This window comes from Loxodonta africana, chromosome 1 (genome assembly GCF_030014295.1).
Source record: "Loxodonta africana isolate mLoxAfr1 chromosome 1, mLoxAfr1.hap2, whole genome shotgun sequence".
Lineage (NCBI taxonomy): Eukaryota > Metazoa > Chordata > Mammalia > Proboscidea > Elephantidae > Loxodonta > Loxodonta africana.
The window spans coordinates 90,202,511-90,213,074 of NC_087342.1; positions in this window are offsets into that span (position 1 = coordinate 90,202,511).

Consider the following 10,564-nt stretch of genomic DNA (forward strand, 5'->3'; position numbering starts at 1 on the left):
TTACCGGGAGTCTCTGAGGGTCTCCCCACTTCCTTTGTGGGTGTCCCCACTATCTCTGGGGGTCTCCCCACTGTCTCTGCAGGTGTCTCCACTGTCTCTGGGGACATTTCTGGGGGTCTCTCCACTGACTCTGAGGGTGTCCCCCGCATCTCCACAAATCTCCCAACAGTGAGTCTCCCAACAGTCCCTGGGAGCTTTTTAACAGTTTCTTCAACCTCTGGGGTCTTTCCCAGTAGTCCTCAGACTTTAGCTCCAACTATTTCTGGGAGCACTTCAGGAAGCATCTCAACAACATCAGGTGATATTTCTGTTGCTCAAACCATCTCTAAAGAGCCCTTTGCTTGACCCATAGCTTGGAGTGGGGACGCTTCCTGGTGCTTTGCTAAGCGTGAGTCTGGTAGTTTCCTGGATCATCACCGGAAGCAGCTCCCCTTGCGTTTGTGGTTATACAAGTTCCCTTCTTTCTGCCTTTTCAATGTATCGGCTTTTTTTTTCCTTGAGGTTAATGCCTTTTGCATCCTGTCAAGGATATTTCTTGTCTACTTCAAGATCATAAAAAAAACTCTTCTTTGTATTTTCTAAAAGCTTTATAATTTTAGCTTTCAAATTTAAGTTCATGATCTATCTCCAATTAATTCCGTATATGGTGTGAGGTAGGGTTCAAGTGCCTTTTTTTCTTTTTTTTTTTCCTTACAAATATTCAGCTGCTTCAGAACTATTTATTTAAAAGGTCCTCCCCCTTTCTATGCCATTAAATTGTGAGAAATCAAGGACCATTTATGTGTGGGTCTATTTCTGGACTCTATTCTGTTCCCCCATTTGTCTTTTCTGACTCCAATGTCATAGTGCTCAATGACTGCAGCCAGGGACAGATTAACCAGTAAGTATGGTATGTACTGGTTTATAGTTAGCAAGGTATGCACGGGCTTAATTGTGCTTACTTACTAATCTGTAGTGCACAATTTCACCTGGGTTTTCCCCACATCAAATTAAGCCCGTGCATACCTTGCTTATTGGTAATCTGTTCCCGAGTCAGCAGCTTTCTAGCAAGTCTTGAAATCTAGTAGTGTAAGTCTTCCAACTTTCTTTGAGTTTGCCATGGCTATTCTCAGTCCTTTGATTCTCATAGAATCAGTTTCTACCAAAAATCTGCTGGGAGTTTGACTGAGATTGCATTGGATGTGATTTCTGCTTTTGGTGTCACCTGGGTCTCTTCCAGCCACTATTCCCCTCTGCCCTCCTAGGATATATCTCCTCCACAGCATCCCCTGGAATTGTTTCAACTGTGCCTGGGACTTTTACACCCAATGTTGCTGCCTCAGGAGGGTCCACTCCCATGACTACTGGAGCAGCCACTACATCCCCTGGGCTTGGCGTCTCAACCAGTAAGGCACTCTTGTTTGCACTGGGTCACTTACCAGTCAAATGATGGTCAGACCCATTCTCTCTTATGTCCCACACCTTCTGGAAAGGAGTGCAGGGACTGTCGTTAGTGCCTATCTCCAACTGTGTTTTGAGTATGTCTGAGGATGGCTGTGTATCTTAGAGGGGTCTCAACCAAATCAGCTGCCATTGAGTCAACCCTGACTCATGGCAACCTTATGTGTGTCACAGTAGGAAAGTGCTCCACAGGGTTTTCAATGGCTGATTTTTCGGAAGCAGATAGCCAGGTCTTTCTTCTAAGAGGGCTCTGGGTGGATTTGAACCTCCAACCTTTCAGTTAGCAGCTGAATACATTAACCATTTGTACCACTCAGAGACTCCAGTGCCCTGTTAAGCCTCTGGTCAGACCAACAGACAGATGTCTGCTATCCGACTGCTTCCTCCAAGAGGTTTTCATCTTTCTTCCTCAGAGCCCAATCTGTCTTTCCAGGGCAAGAACCACCCCTCCACAGAGCCTGCCCTCCTTCTCTCCCTGTCTCCCTCCTCCCCTCCTCTCCCCTTCCCTCCCCTTCATTCCTAGCAGGGGAGGCATGGAGAACCTCCCCCCAGGTAGTCCTAGGGCAGGAAATGAGGGGAGGGAAGGCAAGACAACAGGCTGCTCCCCTTAGTGGCCAGAATCAGGGTGTGGTGGTGAAGAGGACTAAGGCTCGGAAAAAGAGAGGCCCACCTAGTGACCCTGACAGTTCAGAGACATCAGAGAGCAACAGGGACATGGACAACAGAGCTTGAGATGTGGAGGGTTCAGAAAGGTGGAGCCAGTGAATGTCTGAGGGTCTGGGTTGTCCAGGAAGGGGAGATTCTGCCCTTGACTCAGGCTTGGTGGAAGCCCTTTAAAATCCCTTCTGTTGAGATCCTGCTGCCAAGAGGATAGCGAGAACTCCACCAAGATATGATGTCAGAGTCACAGAGAGAGAGCTGTGCAGCCACAGAGGGCAGTGGGGGGTGGGCAACTGAGGTCCTACCCACCTCGGTCACTGTCCTCTCTGCGCCTCAGGCTAGAAGCCTCAGGAGAAGGGCTCTGTGCCTGACTGGGCCATCGTGTTCACACTCCCTGCTTGGCAGGACTTGTCAGCCTCCTCTATATCATCAAGAAGGTGAGTGATGCTGCGGTCCCAGTGAGTGGATCCCCAAGGCCAGTGGGGCTGAGGACCTGTCACCCCAGCCCTCTGAGAGGACCAGGGGCTTTGGGGAGACAGCAGCTTGCCACACTTAGGGAAGGGGGAGGGAGGAAAGGAAGTGGGTCACCGGAAGGAAACCCCGAACAAAGAGGAATGAGGGTTTGGGGCCACAGAAAGAAAGGCCTGTGTGCGCTGGAGGCTAACCAGCTCATGGAGGCAACAAATTCTGTTCTAGGGGTTGAAAAGCCAGCTCTGTGGAGCCACATTAACCTGGATTTTGAATCCTGGCTCTGCCACTTATAGCTACGTGACCTCGTGAAATTTACTTAACCTCTCTGTGCTTAGGAGTCCTCATTAATAACAACAACAACAATAATAGCTAATATTTAAATAGTATTTATTATGTGCCAGGTGCTATACATACTTCATCAATGACCCTACGAGGCAGGTAATAAATATTATTAACCCTCATTGTACAAATGAGGTAATTGAGTCCTGGATAAAATGGGAATGATAGTATCCATCTCAAAGGGCTGTTGAGAGGAACAAATGAGCTTATGCATGTAAAGCACTTAATGGTGCTTGGCACATAGTAAGTGCTCAACAAATTATCATTATTATTATTACTCAAAAAGGAGAGCAGAGAGCCTGGATTGTAGAGGGAACCTAGTCCATGGGAAGAGCTGAGGGCTGGGCGGCAGATGCCGGGGTCATTACATTAACTCACCCCATTCATCCCTTATCTAACAGGCTTGCCAGTTCCGGAAGGAGATGAGTGTGGGGTGTGGCTGTGGCTCCTTGGCCCCTTACTGCGGCCACCAAGAGGCCACCTGCCAGCTCTACTCCTTCAAATGACGGGGCAGGATCACGGTAGCCAGGATCCCTCCCCTGTTTGCCTTCCTTCTTCCTCTCCCGAATAGTCTCATTCCAAGACTCACCCTTCCTATTCACCCCAGCTGGGGCCACGGCCTAGCGCTACCGGCTCTCCAGGTCTGTTCCACCAACAGTGTGAGGGGAGATCCACCATGCAGTCATCGAGTGGGAGGCTGCAATGCCGGTTCCAGTCCTGCCGCCAGCTGTGTGGTCTGGGGGAAGGCACCTGACCTCTCTGACTGCAGTTTTCTCATCTGTGCAAGGAAGGACCAGGGCTAAATATTCTCCAGAGGCTTTCCGGCCTTAACGAAGTCTGGGTCTGGGCAGTTGGAACCTCCGTCTCTCACTCATTACTGTGTCCCTGCCCCACAAATGCCAGAGAAGCTCCTTAGCTGAAGACATTTTGCTCCAGCCCACAGGGCAAAAAAAAAGAAAGGGGGAAATGGAAGACTCTTCACATCTCCCTCCATAGGGAGTCCCCTCCCACTGACTCCTGTCCCCCCAAGACCCACCCCCCATTCTCTCCCTTCTGGATAGGTGATGAATCCAGCTCTGCAATGCTCCCTTAGATCACTTTGGGTGGGTGGCGGACACAATTCTTGCTAAATAAAATGGCTCCTCCTTTGCTCATCTCCAGCCTACTTGTACCTGGCCAAGGAGTGGCTCTATTGCCAGGCAGGCATGGGCCAAGTCCAGTCTCTGCCGCTTACCATGGGCAAGTCACTTCCCTGATCCAAGGCTTGTGTGTTCTCATCGGTAAAATGAGGACGGCATTGCCAATCTCATAGGGTCACAGCGAGGCGAGGCACTTAGTACAACCTCAGTACACAGAAATGCTCCAAAATTGGTAGTTAGTAAGTTGTTTTGTGACTGGTCACATGCCTGGCTCTGCTCCCCCCCACCCCCAGCTCAGGCACAACAACCTCTACTTACTTGAAGGTTATCAGCTTGGGCCTCCACCCACCCCCAGGTTCCTTGACAAAAGGAAGGGGTTTGCAGCCTGGGCCCTCTGGAGGGAGTTGAGGTTAAAAGAGAAGGGAGGCAGATGCCCATTCACAAATACCGATTACCCCTTATTCTAAAGCAGGATTTTTCAACCTCGGCACCATTGGTCTGGTTAATGCTTTGTTGGAGAGGGCTGTCCTGCACATTGTAGTACGTTTAGCAGTATCCCTGATCTCTATCCACTAGATGCCAGTAGCACCTCCCCCCGCAACCCAAGATGTGACAATCAAAAATGTCTTCAGACATTGTCAGATGTTCCCTGGGTGGTAAAATCTCCTACCTGTTGAGAACCATTGCTCTAAAGGCCTGGGCCCTTGAGGAAAGGGGGGGACAGGGGACTAGTAGAGTCCTTGAGGAAGCAGGGGAGGGGACTAATAGAAGAGGGGCTCTCAGTCACTCCTGAGACAAGGTGGAGTTGCAGGGGAGGGTCTGCCCCCGCCTCCGTTTCCCCATCTTTCAGGATGCATTGCCTGGGAGGCTGGGTGTCTAGTTCTGAGTACTCAGTCTTTGGCCTGGCTGTATGAAGCCTCCTTAATTAATCACCCATTACTTACGTTAATGAGCAGTTCACTTCTCTTCCCACCCGTTCCAGCCCTGCCTAAGTTTTGGGCACAAGTCACATCATGTAATGAGAGCAATCCATGTGTTCAGTCCTACCTGGAGCCCCAACTGGCCCGAGGTCCTGCTCCACCCCCTCTGCCTGCCCCCACTTCACCCAGAAAGCTATTAGCCACCCTTGGTTTTCTGTGTGAAGCCCTAGTGGTGGAGTGGTTAAGCATTTGACTGCTAACCCAAAAGGTCAGCAGTTCGAATCTACTTTGGAAACCCTATGGGCCAGTTCTACTCTGTCCTATAGGGTCACTATGAGTTGGAATCGACTGGATGGCAAGGGCTTTTTTCTTGATACAAAAGGAGCGTTGGTAGTGCAATGGTTAAGTGCTTGACTGCTAACTGAAAAGTCGGCCGTTGGAACCCAGTAGCAGTGCTCTGCTTCCATAAGATTACAGCCTAGGAAGCCCTATAGGGCAGTTCTACTCTGTCATATTGGGTAACTATGAGTCGGAATCAACTTCATGGCACCCAGCAACAGCCACCTGGTACAAAACGCATCTATGATCCAAGCACCTTGGTGCCCGATATAAGAAGTGGGGTTGATCCTCTGGGAGCCCTTTATAATTTGAACAGTCATTCTAAGAACTAACCCCCACCAAATTCAGGTCAGCTCAAGATAATTAAGCTTCTTGTCCTTAGAAAGACTCTGAGAGGAGTCTCTGTAACTTTTCACAGCCCCTAAGCTAGGTATATGGAGCCCTGGCTGCGTAGTGGTTAAGAGCTCGGCTGCTAACCAAAAGGTTGACAGTTTGAATCCACGGACTGCTCCTTGGAAACCCTGCAGGGCACTTCTGCTGTGTCCTGTATGGTCAGAATTGACTCAATGGCAACAAGTTTTGTTTGGTTTTTGGTTTGGCTTTCAGTGCATTCAAGCAAGTAAACACTTATTGATTGCCTACTGTGCGCCCTGTCTCCAGTTCTGGGGAGAGGGCAGTGGTCAAGGCAAGGACCTTGCCCACAGGATGCTTTCTTTCCAGCTGGGGGACCTACAGTGAACATGTAAGTAAGGGGTAAAGAGGGCTGGTGATTTAGGCACCTGGGACCACAGCTGTCTCTCCCCTTAGAAACTCAGGCAGTCTGTCCTCCCTAACTCCAGCCTCAGGTGCTGCCACCTGGAAGCCCTGGGAATGAACCTGGACAGTCACTGAGCTGATGCTTGCTTTGAGCAGGGAATCAGGAGGAAGGGAAGAGGGAGGTGCCAGGCAGATGCTAGAAATGAGATATCTGCATTTCTGAACAGGGGTGGAGGGTAGATGGTGGTAGTGAGGCAAAAAGCTGCTAGGCCGAGGTAGGAGGTGAGGGAGAGGTAGGAAGTAATGACAGGCCTCTGTGTGTCTCCAAATATCTCTGCCAAAGGTCTTGGCCTCAGTCCCTCTGGATGGCATGGGCCTGTCTGCATCTCTGGGGAGGTGTGTGATGTCAGTCCCCAGGTTCTCTCTGTCCATGTCTGTCGCTGCCCCCATCTGTCTCCACATCTCTTATCATCTGGACATCTCTGAACCCCTGTGTCCTCAGCAGTGGCCATATGACGGCTTTCTCCATCTTTGCTCTTTCACCTCATACTCATGGACAGCTCCACCCAGGACAAGAAGAATGACCATGTGTGAGTAAGGGGTGTGGAGAACTCAGCTGACGCAAGAGAGGTGGGAGGGCAAACTCGAAGCCAGAGAGGGATTAGGAGAACTAGAATCTCCTCCCAGAACCCAGGCATCCAATTGTCCTTCACCCCACCCCACCCCCCATGCAGAGATCAGTCGTGCTAAAATCAGGCCATTGCTCTCCATCCTTCTACAGCCCTGATGACCACCCTACCCAGCCCCTCTCCCTCTGCTGGTGTGTCAGCAGTCTATCCCCTCCCAGTTCTTCCTTGCCCCGAGATCCCAGCCCTATGACAGGCACCCAGGTACCTGGCTGCATGATGCAGCGACTGTGGTCTCCTGTTATCGGGCCACCCTGTGGGGTGGGGCAGCTCCATTTGTTTAAGGTTTAGTCCTGAGGGGCCCCAGCCCCCATGACGTCAAGCCTGGCCCCATATAAGGTGAGAGGACGCCAGGTCCCGGGCCCCAAGCAGCCATCCAGTTCCACCATGGCTCAGCTGGCCCACTGCCTCCGCTCCAGTTCTGCCCTCCAGGGCTGCCTCCTCTTCCTGCTGGCTTCATGGGAGGCAGGTAAGAACACCCTCAGAGGCAGAGAGGTCACCATTACACAACGGAATAGAAGAGAAAAAGGGATTGTTTCTTGGCATTTGTAGGGTTTAAGCCGCAGAAATGAATAGCAGACGAATGTGGGAGTGAGCACAGGGCTGCTACATACCGTTTTCTAGGTTGTTCACTGCTCAGGCTTGCTGGCTGAGGGGCAAGTAGGAGATGAAACCCAGCCTGTGCTTCGCCCCCTGAGACTTGGCCCACAAGGATGCTGTCCACTCCCGCGGAGGGAGGCTTTTTCTAGTTAACATGAAGATGGTATGGGTTCCAGCTGCCCTGGGTGGGCAGGGGTGGGGCCCTGACATTCTCTGGGCACTTGCTTTGTGTAAGGCCCTCAGAGATGTTCACATATTTCGTTTCATTTCATCCTCTCAACACACCCTGAGGTGGTTAATGATATTCCCATTTTAGATTTGAGGAAAGTGAGGCTCAGAGAGGTAAAGAGGCTTGCTCAAAGTCATGCAGTTAGAGGGTGGCAAGCAGGGGTACCACCACTTCACACACCTGCTGCCCTCAGGGATGGAGTAGGTTTCTCTCCTGAGAGCCCTTCTCTCTGTCTGCCCTGCTCTATGCAGGCTTGGTTTCTAGTCCTGGCTCCGATCCATCGAACTTGTCTGGGCCACCATGCTACCTGTAAAAGGGGAAGGATGTGGCCTGGCCAATAATAATAGCTGAGGCTTAGGGAGCACTTACTGTGTGCCAGGCACTGTTCTAGGCATTTGCCCGCATATACTTATTTAATCCTCAAGACAACTTTATAAGGCCTGTGTGATTTTGTCCCCATCTTACAGTTGGGGAAACACCCCAGGGCTTTGAGGGGAAAATGAGTACGGAAAAGTTTTTGAGCTAAGTGGACACTATGAGATAAGGTAGGCTGCTGAATTTGTTTACTTAATTAAGAAACAGTTTTGTGACTGAACCCAGGACACAGAGAAGCCGAGGACCTGGGCAGTTTGGAGGGGACTCAGAGGAGAGTCTTCACAAGGTAGACACACAACAACGGATTCAGAAGGACTCTTTCCATACTAGGTGGCTGGGGTTGATGATCCTAAGCCCTGGTCTGTCAACCTTCGAAGGTCACAAGTACACCCGTTTTTTTATTTAAGGTGCATAATGCAAGGTTGTGGGCAAGGCTTCTAGAGAGTTCCCATCAGTCTTAAAATAGTCATGTGTTCATCCATTCAACAAATATTTATGAAGTGCCTTTATAGGCCAGCCATAGTTCTGGGCTAGAGACACAGCAATAAACAAAACAAATAAAAATCCTTGCTGTGGTAGAAATTAAACTATTTATTGTACATTAGAAAATGAGGAGTGTTGTAGTAACAAAACAAAAAATCAAAACCAAACCCGTTGCTGTCGAGTTGATTCCGAATCAGCGACCCTATAGGACAGAGTAGAACTGCCCTATAGAGTTTCCAGGGAGCGCCTGGTGGATTTGAACTGCCGAGCTTTTGGTTAGCAGCCATAGCTCTTAACCACTTCACCACCAGGGTTAAAACAGAGCAGGGGAAAACGGCCCAGGAATGCAGTGGTCTGTTGTTTTGAAGAGGGTGGTCAAGGTAGGCCTCAGAGGCAGGAAGAGTAGGAGAGATACTTGGGGCTGCAGAAGGCGGAAGAGTGGGGCTCAGGCTACTGTTACTACCAGAAGTACAGGGCAAGATATGAGATTGTTTGAAAGACTACACTTCAGATTCCACAAACATTTTAGAGTCTTCTTATGCTTACACCTTGTGCAGGAGCTTCCCCTCTGTACTTCCCTTCATCCTCACACTAAGCTGGTGCAGTTGATATCATTGTTGCTTACAGTTGAGGACATGGAGGTTCCATGCTTTTAAGTGACCCGACCATGAATGCAAAGCTGGTAAGGGGCAGAACCTAGACTCTGACCCCGTCTTCTGATTCCTGGAGGCAAGTGGTATTTGCCACTCTGTGCTGCTGCCTTTATTATTCACTCAGTAAGTGTTTCTTCATCCCTTACCATGTGGGCAGACAATCTGGGTGTAGTGAAAAGCCTGACTTTGCCAGTAATTTTACCTCTCTGAGCCTCTAGTAAGAGCATAACTCTTCCCTCATAGGTTTGTCATGGAGATTAAATAACAAATAGATGAACAGCGTCCTGCAGGAATCTCATAAATGCCAGTGTCCTTCTTTCTCAGGGACCAAGCTAAGTTACAGAGGCCGAGTAGTGTGGTAGTCTTAACCAGTAAGAATCTAGACCCAGGAACCTGGTAGCCTGGATTCAGATTCTGACTAAATCTCTCACTTGCTGGGTATCCTTGGGGAAATTGCTTAACCACTCTGAATCTTGGTTCCTTACTTAGGAAGAATACTAATTTCCACCTCAGATTGTAAAAAGCAAATATATTAGTACATGTCCTCACTCATAGGACCTGCCTGCCTAGTTGTGAGTGCTTGAGAAAGGTTGGGCATTGCTATTGCTGTGGGACTATGTGCTGGGGGAAAGTCACATGTCCTCCCTGAAACTCAAGTCTCTCAGCTGTAAAATAGGACATTGAACTGACAGTCTCTACAGTGCTTTCTGGGTTCCTTGAGGATCAGTCACTACAGAAGAAATTCCAGATAGAGGATGTCTATAAGGCCTGGCCCAGAGAAGGTACCCAATAAGCCATAGCTATTTTTTTATTATTGGTATTAGAGTTCCTTGGGTGGTATAAATGGTTAATGTGCTTGGCATCTTACTGAAAAGTTAGAGGTTCCAGTCTACCCAGAGGCTCCTTAGAAGTAAGGCCTGGCAATCTGCTTCTGAAAAATCAGCCACCGAACACCCTGTGGAGCACATTTCTACTCTGATACACATGAGGTCGCCATGAGTTAGAATCGACTTGATGGCAACCGTTTTTTCATTATTGGTATTACTGTCAAGGGAATTGAGGGTGGAATTGGCAAAGCAGAGTAAGGGCCTGATAATTCAGCCTTCCTATTTCCCTCCTACCTCAATTCCCTTCAGGGACTTGAGCTTTTCTATTACTCTCACTCTCTTCTAGTCCCATTCATATTTCTTTCAAAGACTGAGTTCCCAGCCCTCGACTCTTCCCAGTTGGCAAAGAGGTGGGTGGACTATGGTTTCCTGTGATTGGGAATGGGTCCAGGTCCTGGTCACTGCCTTGAGCTAACAGAGATTGGAAATCTCAGTTATGTAATGACACTATCTCTCTCACTTTTTGACTACCTCCTGACTCTCAATCTCCTGGCCAGATTCCAGAGACCTGTCCTCTGTTCCCATCTGGTTGTTTTCTCACAGGATTAAGGCCCATATCTGTCCATTGATAGGGTGTTTTCCTTCAC